An 8,908-nucleotide genomic window follows, 5' to 3' on the forward strand; every position below is an offset into this window, starting at 1 on the left:
CAAAGCATTTGAGAAAATTTACATATTCATCATAAAAAATCCATGTCAAAATGTGATAAACTGATAAAGGGCACAAACAGAAAATCTTCATTTAACATCTTACTTAACAGTGAAATACTGTTCCTTTTGCTTTGGACCCTAAAGACTGACAAGGTAAGAGTGTCCATTCCCATCTACTCCACTCGTATTTGTGCTGGAGGACAGTGTAATAAGGCAATGAACACACATACACACACACAAAAAAATATACAAAAATATAAAACTTCTTTATATGAAGATAATATTATTGTCTAGAAAAGCATAAGGAATCTACAAACCAACTATTAGGATGAGTTTAGCAAAGTCACAGGTAACAAAAAATCAATTTATTATCATATATTGGAAAAAATTGAAGTTAAATAATACTATTTATGATGAATCAGAAAGTAAATGCTTAAATATAGATTAAACAAAATTTATATAAGACATATACCTAGACAATTTAAATTCCTGACAGGAATTAAAGAAGTTCTAATTAAATAGAGGGATATAACACATTAACAGAACTGAGCACTCAATTTTACTAAGATGTCAAATCTCTCCAAAATTGAAACTCCATAGTTTCAACACAATCACAATTAGGAAATATGACAAGCTGTTTTAATATTTTTGTGGAAATTCAATGAACTTAGAATAAGCAGAAGACAGAGAGAGACAGAGAATTTGGAAAACTTCCGGGACCTGCTATCAAATCTTACTAGAAATAGGTCAGTCAGAGAAAGACAAATACTATATGATTTTGCTCAAATTTAAGAAACAAAACAAAGGAGCAAGGGGAACAGAGAGAGAGAGAGGCAAACCAAGAAACAGACTCTTAACTGTAAAGAATGAACTGATGGTTACCAGAATGTAGGTGGGAAGGGGATGTGTGAAATAGATGATGGGGACTAAGGAGGGCACTTGTCATGATGAGCACTGACTGATGTATGCAGTTGTTGAAACACTATATAGTACACCTGAAACTAGTATAACACTGTGTGTTAACTAACTGGAATTTAAACAAAAACTTTAAAAAAATAAAACATTTATTAGAATGTTACAATTACCAAGACGGTGTGGTACTAATGTAAAGATAAACAGATTAATGGAGTAATAATATAAAGTCCAAAAATAGACTTACACTGATATAATTACCTGATTTGACATAGGCATTAAAGCACTTCAAACATGAAAGAAAAATTTTTCAATAAATAATGCTGAAACTAGGGTGTCTGGGTAGCTAAGTGGGTTAAAGCCTCTGCCTTTGGCTCAGGTCATGATCTCAGGGTCCTGGGATCAAGTCCCGCATCGGGCTGTCGGCTCAGCAGAGAGCCTGCTTCCCCCCTCTTTCTCTCTGCCTGCCTTTCTACCTACTTGTGATCCCTGTCTGTCAAATAAATAAATAAAATCTTTTTTTAAAATGCTGAAACTAAATATCCATATAAAAAAAGGAAACAAAAAATCTTGAACATTACCTGACAACATAAGTGAAAATTAAATGCAGAATTATCATAAACCTATATGTAAGAGCTGAAGCTATATATAAAAAAGAGAATACCTTTGTGACCTTGGGGTTAGGCAAAGATTTCTAACAAGAAACAAAGAGCTTGAAGTATATAAGAAATATTCATAAAATGTAACTTCAATAGAACTAAAAACTTTTGTACTCCAGAAGACAATTATAAAAAATGAGAATGCCAGGCATGGACTTGGAGAAATATTTTCAAAATACACAATAGATTATGGACTGTATCTAGAACACATAAAAAAACACTGTTAAAAAATTATTCTGCTACTTGTTAAAACAGTAAGGAAGACTCGTTCAGAACTATATCAAATGGTGTTAGGACTATCACAACTGGGAGAGATTTGGCCTAAATGTAAATACAGCAGAGACAGCTGGGGACTTACAGACATCAAGCAGGTGGAGGGGTTGGTGGTTAGAAAATCACTTATGTTGCATATGATAGTTGTCTTTCTCCGCTTGACTTATTTCGCTAAGCATGATACGCTCTAGTTCCATCCATGTTGTCGCAAATGGCAAGATTTCGTTTCTTTTGATGGCTGCATAGTATTCCATTGTGCATATATACCACATCTTCTTGATCCATTCATCTGTTGATGGACATCTAGATTCTTTCCATAGTTTGGCTATTGTGGACATTGCTGCTATAAACATTCGGGTGCATGTGCCCCTTTGGATCACTACGTTTGTATCTTTAGGGTAGATTCCCAGTAGTGCAATTGCTGGGTCATAGGGCAGTTCTATTTTCAACATTTTGAGGAACCTCCATGCTGTTTTCCAGAGTGGTTGCACCAGCTTGCATTCCCACCAACAGTGTAGGAGTGTTCCCCTTTCTCCACATCCTCGCCAGCATCCGTCATTTCCTGACTTGTTGATTTTAGCCATTCTGACTGGTGTGAGGTGATATCTCATTGTGGTTTTGATTTGTATTTCCCTGATGCCGAGTGATATGGAGCACTTTTTCATGCAACATGGGGGCTTAAGTGGGTAGGAGAAGAATCCATGAAACAAGATGGGATAGGGAGGGAGACAAACCATAAGTGACTCTTAATCTCACGAAACAAACTGTGGGTTGCTGGGGGGAGGGGGGTTGGGAGAAGGGGGGTAGGGTTATGGACATTGGGGAGGGTATGTGCTTTTGGGTAAATTGGAAGGGGAGATGAACCATGAGAAACTATGGACTCTGAAAAACAATCTGAGGGGTTTGAAGTGGCGGGGGGGTGGGAGGTTGGGGTACCAGGTGGTGGGTATTATAGAGGGCACTGCTTGCATGGAGCACTGGGTGTGGTGAAAAAATAATGAATACTGTTTTTCTGAAAATAAATAAATTGGAAAAAAAAAAGAAAATCACTTATGAAGGGATATCTAGGATAGGTTTATTCTTGCTAAACTGACTGTATCTTTAAGACCATCTGTACAAGATTCTTGCTGAAGGCAACCCAAGGGCTTAGACATCAAAAATGGAGGACGAGGAATTTGATTAGATATCAAGGGTGATCAGATATCAAAGATAGAGGATTCTCTATTAACAAATTTAGCAACATTCTTGCCACAACTAGACTGTGAAGGCTGAAGACAAGGCCCAAAGATGAGGCCTAATCAAAAAGAGAGCCAGGAGTGCCATGGCAGAGAGGTGAGGCAGAATGAAATGCCAGAGGTAGGCCCAGATCCGCAAGGCTCTCCAAGCCTCCCCCTTCCCCCAACCTGTCCCTTCCATGCCACCCTGGCCAGTAGGCATCCTAAACTAGGCTGAAGTTCCCTTCATCCACCTCCCACCCCTGTATCCCAGCCTCATAGAGCTGCTGAGCTGCCCTGAGCTCTCCCTGGGCCCAGTGCAGAGCTGGTATCAGTGCTTCTCAGGTCTTGGGACAGGTGACATCCTGATGAAGACCAGGGTCCTGATGTTGGCAGCCTGGACAGGGGTAAGAGATTGTTGGCACCCGCTGCAGGGGTGGAGGAGACCACTTACAGGTCATTTCTGATTTTGACATGAACTTGAGCAGGTTTGCATGCAGTGAATGGACTTGTAAGAAGTGATGGACTTCTTACAACATTCTAGAGAGCAGCAAGATCATCAGTGAGCAATACTGGAATGATCTTAAGGGGCTCCTTCACCACTATTATCCAGCTGAGATTGACCCACACTGCACCATCATAGAGAAGTTACTTCATCTAAGGGATTGGTGGACCAAAGCACATGATTGTCCATGCCAGCAGATGATTGAGAAGTTTCAGATAGCCCAAGTAGTTAGAGTGTCCAATGCAATGCTTAGGGAGGGATTCAAGACAAGACATTCCTCAATAATCTCTACCAACATAACTTTTTCCTTTTCATCTTTTCCACAGACCTTGGTGATATCCCAGAGGAGATTATCCAACAGATGAAAGTGTTCTACCCCATTATCCACACTGTGTCTAATTACACAGACTTTGAGAAAGACAGCTTCCTACAGAGATTCAAGAGCCAGCTCATGTGCACAGATAACTAACAAGAACAACTCTGTTTGTGAGAACTCCGGCTAAGTCCAGCAGCTTCAGGGCAAAACCACACCCTCCTGCTGGGAGATTCCATAAGGGAGCTTACTATGGCTGATGGGGTTCCCAGTGTGGAGGGAATTTTCAAGATTGGTTCCTTAAATGACAAAGTGGAAGAGTGGCAGAAGCACAATACAGACTCTTACAACATTGTGCTAGAGAAGGACCATACGCTGGACTTGCTGAACAGGCTGCTATAGCACATCCAGCATCATGGGTAATAGATAGAGATGGAGGGCTCCTGAGTATACAGGCTTGGGACCAGGCACTGCAGGCCATGGAGAAAAGGGAGCTTCACCTAGAGGCTGCCTTACTGGGAGTGCTATTCCTCTCTTGTATACACAGAGAAGAGTCCAGGGAGGTGCAGCTGCTGAGCCATGTCCCTCCCTCCTTTCCCAGCACTTTCTGTTGTGTTCTCAGAGGCATGTGGGAGCCCCTGCGAGGTGGATGGGCCAATTAGATGAACACAAGACCTACAGGGTGTTGGTATTCTAGGCACCAGTTGTCCAGGGATTCTTTTTTCCCCAAATTTTTACACATGGAAAGCTCTTCTTCAAACAGATCGAATGGTTAAAACAGATACAAAAAAATTTTTTTAAAGGAAGAACAAAAACAAAACAAAACAAAAAGTGAAAAGAGGGTCTAAAGAATCTATCTGAGGTTTGGTCAAAGAGAGTCTGTGTCAACAATTACAACTCAATGTTAAGAAGACAATTAACTAGAGTATTAAAAAGAAAGATTTGAATGAAAATTTAACTAAAGATGGTAAAAAAAAAAGGCAAATCCTTTTTAAACATAAAAAGATCCAACATAACAATAAATTATGGATCACTGAGAAAAATAAATTTCAATTTAATTTAAAAAAAGATCCAACAGTTTTATTCCTTAAAAATATCAAATTAAGGGATGCCTGGGTGGCTCAGTCAGTTAAGCCACTGCTTAACCATCATCAGGTTATGAACCCAGGGTCCTATCGAATCCCACATTGGGCTCCTTGCTTGGCAGGGAACCTGCTTCTCTCTCTGCCTCTGCCTGCTTGTGCACTTGTGCTTGCTTGCTCTCACTCTCTCTCTCTCTTGCTTTCCCTGACAAATAAATAAATAAAAATCTTTAAAAAAATTTTTTTAAATATCAAATTAAAAATACAATAAGACACTAGCTCATATGGAGAGGGGTTTAAATTAATGTGCAGACTTAAATACAGAGCAATTGAAACTCTTGTACCTTGCTGCTGAAAGTGCAAAATGATTAACCACTTTGTAGAATGTTTTGAAACTTTCTCAAAAAATTAGATATGTATTTATTATATGACACAGAAATCCCACAACTATATGCTCAGTAAGATAAACCAAACATAATATGCACACAACACATTATATAGGAATGTTTAAAAGAGCTTAATTAGCCAAACCCAAAATAATGCAAATGCTCTGCTGGTGAATGGATAAATATATTGTGGTGTATCCATTCCATGGAATACTACACAACAATAAAAAGAAACATGATAATTCTCCATGGGGTTTCTATACTGCCAGAGGCAACTTCTTCCCAGACTGTCTTTTAAAGGATGTTTGTATGAAAAACAGCCTGGGAGAACAGAGATAGTATCAATATTGTGGTGCTGTTTCCTGACTAATATGTTGAAGATAGTGTTTTCCTCCAGGGTTAAAACTGGGCAAGTTTGCTAGCCGGTTTGCTGACAGATTCATAAGCTCACAGGTCTTCTCCTGTGTTATAATCTTTAGTTAATTAATTTAGTAGATCTGTATTCTTGGGCCTGGGTCTCTATAGATATCTCTGAAATCTTCTCAACACAGAATTTTTAAATTATGTATTCCTGGACAGGGGGAGTCTTTTTTTCCCCTAGGAAGTATATATTTTAGTTGAATAAAGCATTTTGATTTTGTAACATTGCAAAGCCAAGTATGCAGAGATTGGTAGGTTGCTGAAAAATTGAAATTATTTTAAGATGAATTTGGTTAACAGAGTAACTTGGGTTTTCCTCCCAACCTTGGCATTTGCCTCATTCTTCACAAACCACTGCTTTTAAATTACATGCTGTCCATAATAGACACAGATATAATGGACAGTTGGTCACAGCAGACAAAAACAGATTTGCCCAAACAACTTATTACACTCAAGACATTCTTCTCTGTTTATAACAAACAGAAATTTTGGCTGTATTTGACTAGTTCTGAACTTTTCCACATATTGATATTGGTTTAAAAACAAGAATATTTTTAAGAATAGCTATAGCAATAGTAATGCAATATAATTTGATTTCACACAGTACTCTTAGGAACTAAATTATAGTAATTCTACTTTAATTTGTGGGATACCAGAAAGTTATGTGCAACTTTCCAAATTAAACCAATAAACCAAATCCTGCCACAAGGTCTTGGCTTCTCTCAAGAGAGTACGAACTTTCCAGCACATGACTCTTATGTGGAGTAGCACTTATAATGAAACATGTCAGATTCTAGCAATGGAGTACAATCAGAAGAAAATCTGTACTATGACTGGATAACATCGGTTTGCATTCCTATCTTTGAATTTTTATAGTTCACATAAAAAATGACAATATGATATCCCTGTAATGTGGATGAGTGGAGCATTGGGAAAGCCGAATGCTAGAGCTGGTCCACCCAATAGCTACTATCAGCTTTGTGTCAACCTTTGCATTTTTCTTGATCTTATTTATCTCATCTATATAAGTAGGGGGTTAGAATAAATAATACCTAAACTTCCTCTCACTCTAAAAATCTGAGAGTAAAAAAACGATTATATAAGCCAACCATCATTCTTAGCATTTTACATATATGAATTCAGTTCTCAGAACCATCTTATGAAGTAGGAATTATTATTAGTAGTAGTATTATTAATTTTACAGATAAACAAATATTGTAATTAAACTTCAACTAAGAAGTAACCTACAAAACATATGAACATTTGCATGTGTTACTTTGGACTCCTGCCCGTCCCTATCTGTCTCATCCTAATTTTTCACCTTTCCACAAAACCTTAAGAGTTGTCTATCCCTTGAATCACTAAAACTTGGGTGGATGCACACTTGGACCTAGTGACAGAAATTCAGAAAAGAGATGAAAATGGTAGTTAGACTTTTGACTTACCAGTTTCTAGGACAATTCCAAACCCTGACTGTGGATAAACTCTACCATAAGGATCATACACATAAGAAAAGAGGAGATATAGGGCAGGAAGTCAGTAGACAAAAGGAAAGCTTGGATGTGGTGGTATTCCCCACCGGTTATCTGTTTTCCCTTCACTCTTAGAATGAGGATTTTATTTCCCTGCCCAATGGGAGTAAGGCTCAGTCATGTGACTAGCTTTGGCCAATGAAATGTGGTAGAAATGAAATGGCAGAAGCTTTAGTAACCAGTTTGTTCTTTGCTGGGCTCACTTTCTCCTCTGCTACTGTGACCTGCATGCTTCAGAGAGACTGTCCTGACTGCTGGCTACCTGAAGAGAATGAGACAACACAATGATTATACAACCTAACTGAGAAATCAGTCTTTGTTCTCTTCAGCACTGAGATATAAATGTATTGGGGAGAATAAGAAGGAGGGCCCAGGAAGGTAAAGGCTGAATAAATGGAGAATTGTGTCACAAAATTCACATTTGAAAGCATGGGGAGCAAAGTCAAAAGTGTCAAATGCTAAAAGAGATGGAGTTAGAGAAGACAATTGTACACTCTTTTGATCTTATTGAGAGCATTTTTAGTGGAAGAGTAGGGGCTAAGTCAGACTGTAGTGGTTGGTGTCAGTGCAAACACAGGGAAATGAGAATAATAAATCAGAGAACTTTTTAAAAAATTAAGTGAATAAGATAGATAAGTTTACATAGGGAGATAGGGAGAGTTGGGGAACACTGGAGCAATTTGTGTACATGGGAGATGACAGGGAATCTTATATGTACAGGGGAAGCATCATAAGGATCTGGGATTTTGTCATGACACAAAGTGACTTAGAGTATGATATGCAGATGTTTAAAATGACAGGGTGAGTTTTGTGCATGTGTAGGGCACAATCAATGATTTTTTTTCTAAGCACACACATCTTTTCTGGTGAGTTACAATGCCCAAAGAAACACAGGGAAGGAATGGAATAGTTTGGTTTTAAAATTTTAGAATAGAAAGCCCAGACAGAACATGATGAAAAAAGTATTACCCTTGTAATAATTGCGCTAACATTTTATAAACATTATAGATTTAATCATGACAATAATAATCCCTAAAATATTTGACATACTTCTTCCTTTTCCTAAAAAAAAATATATGACTAATTTAAAATATGTATGAATTTAAGGTAATTTTAATTTGAGGTGAGCACTTCAGTTTTTTAAAAATGTGAAAGCAGAGATGAGTGGAACAACAGCTTTTTAAATTGGTCAAATGTCTGTGATACTAGGGGAGTAATTAACTGGGTTTGTGTAACTGTTGAGAGAACAGAAACTGACTCTTAAATTATTTTGTTTCATTGTCCCAAGTATTATTATTAAGTCTTGACTTTTATAATAAGACTCCAATATTACGAGAATTTTTTTTTAAAGATTTTATTTATTTATTCATGAGAGACAGAGAGAGAGAGAGGCAGAGGCAGAGGGCGAAGCAGGCTCCACAAGGAGCAGGGAGCCTGATGCAAGGCTTAATCCCAGGACTCTGGGATGTTGACCTGAGCCAAAGGCAGATGCTTAACCAACAGAACCACCCAGGTGTCCAGGAGAATATTTTTGACACTGCACAAATCACAGAAACATCATTATAGTTTTAATTGGAAGGCGCTTTAGAATCCATTCTCTCTTCCGCATATA

General features: G+C 38.0%; 1 pseudogene; it reads left to right on the top strand.

The window, feature by feature from the left end:
- Window positions 1–271: 271 nt before the first annotated feature.
- Window positions 272–4,299, top strand: LOC122891028 (annotated as a pseudogene).
- Window positions 4,300–8,908: the final 4,609 nt, after the last annotated feature.

Source organism: Neovison vison, chromosome 12 (assembly GCF_020171115.1).
Source record: "Neovison vison isolate M4711 chromosome 12, ASM_NN_V1, whole genome shotgun sequence".
Classification (NCBI taxonomy): domain Eukaryota; kingdom Metazoa; phylum Chordata; class Mammalia; order Carnivora; family Mustelidae; genus Neogale; species Neogale vison.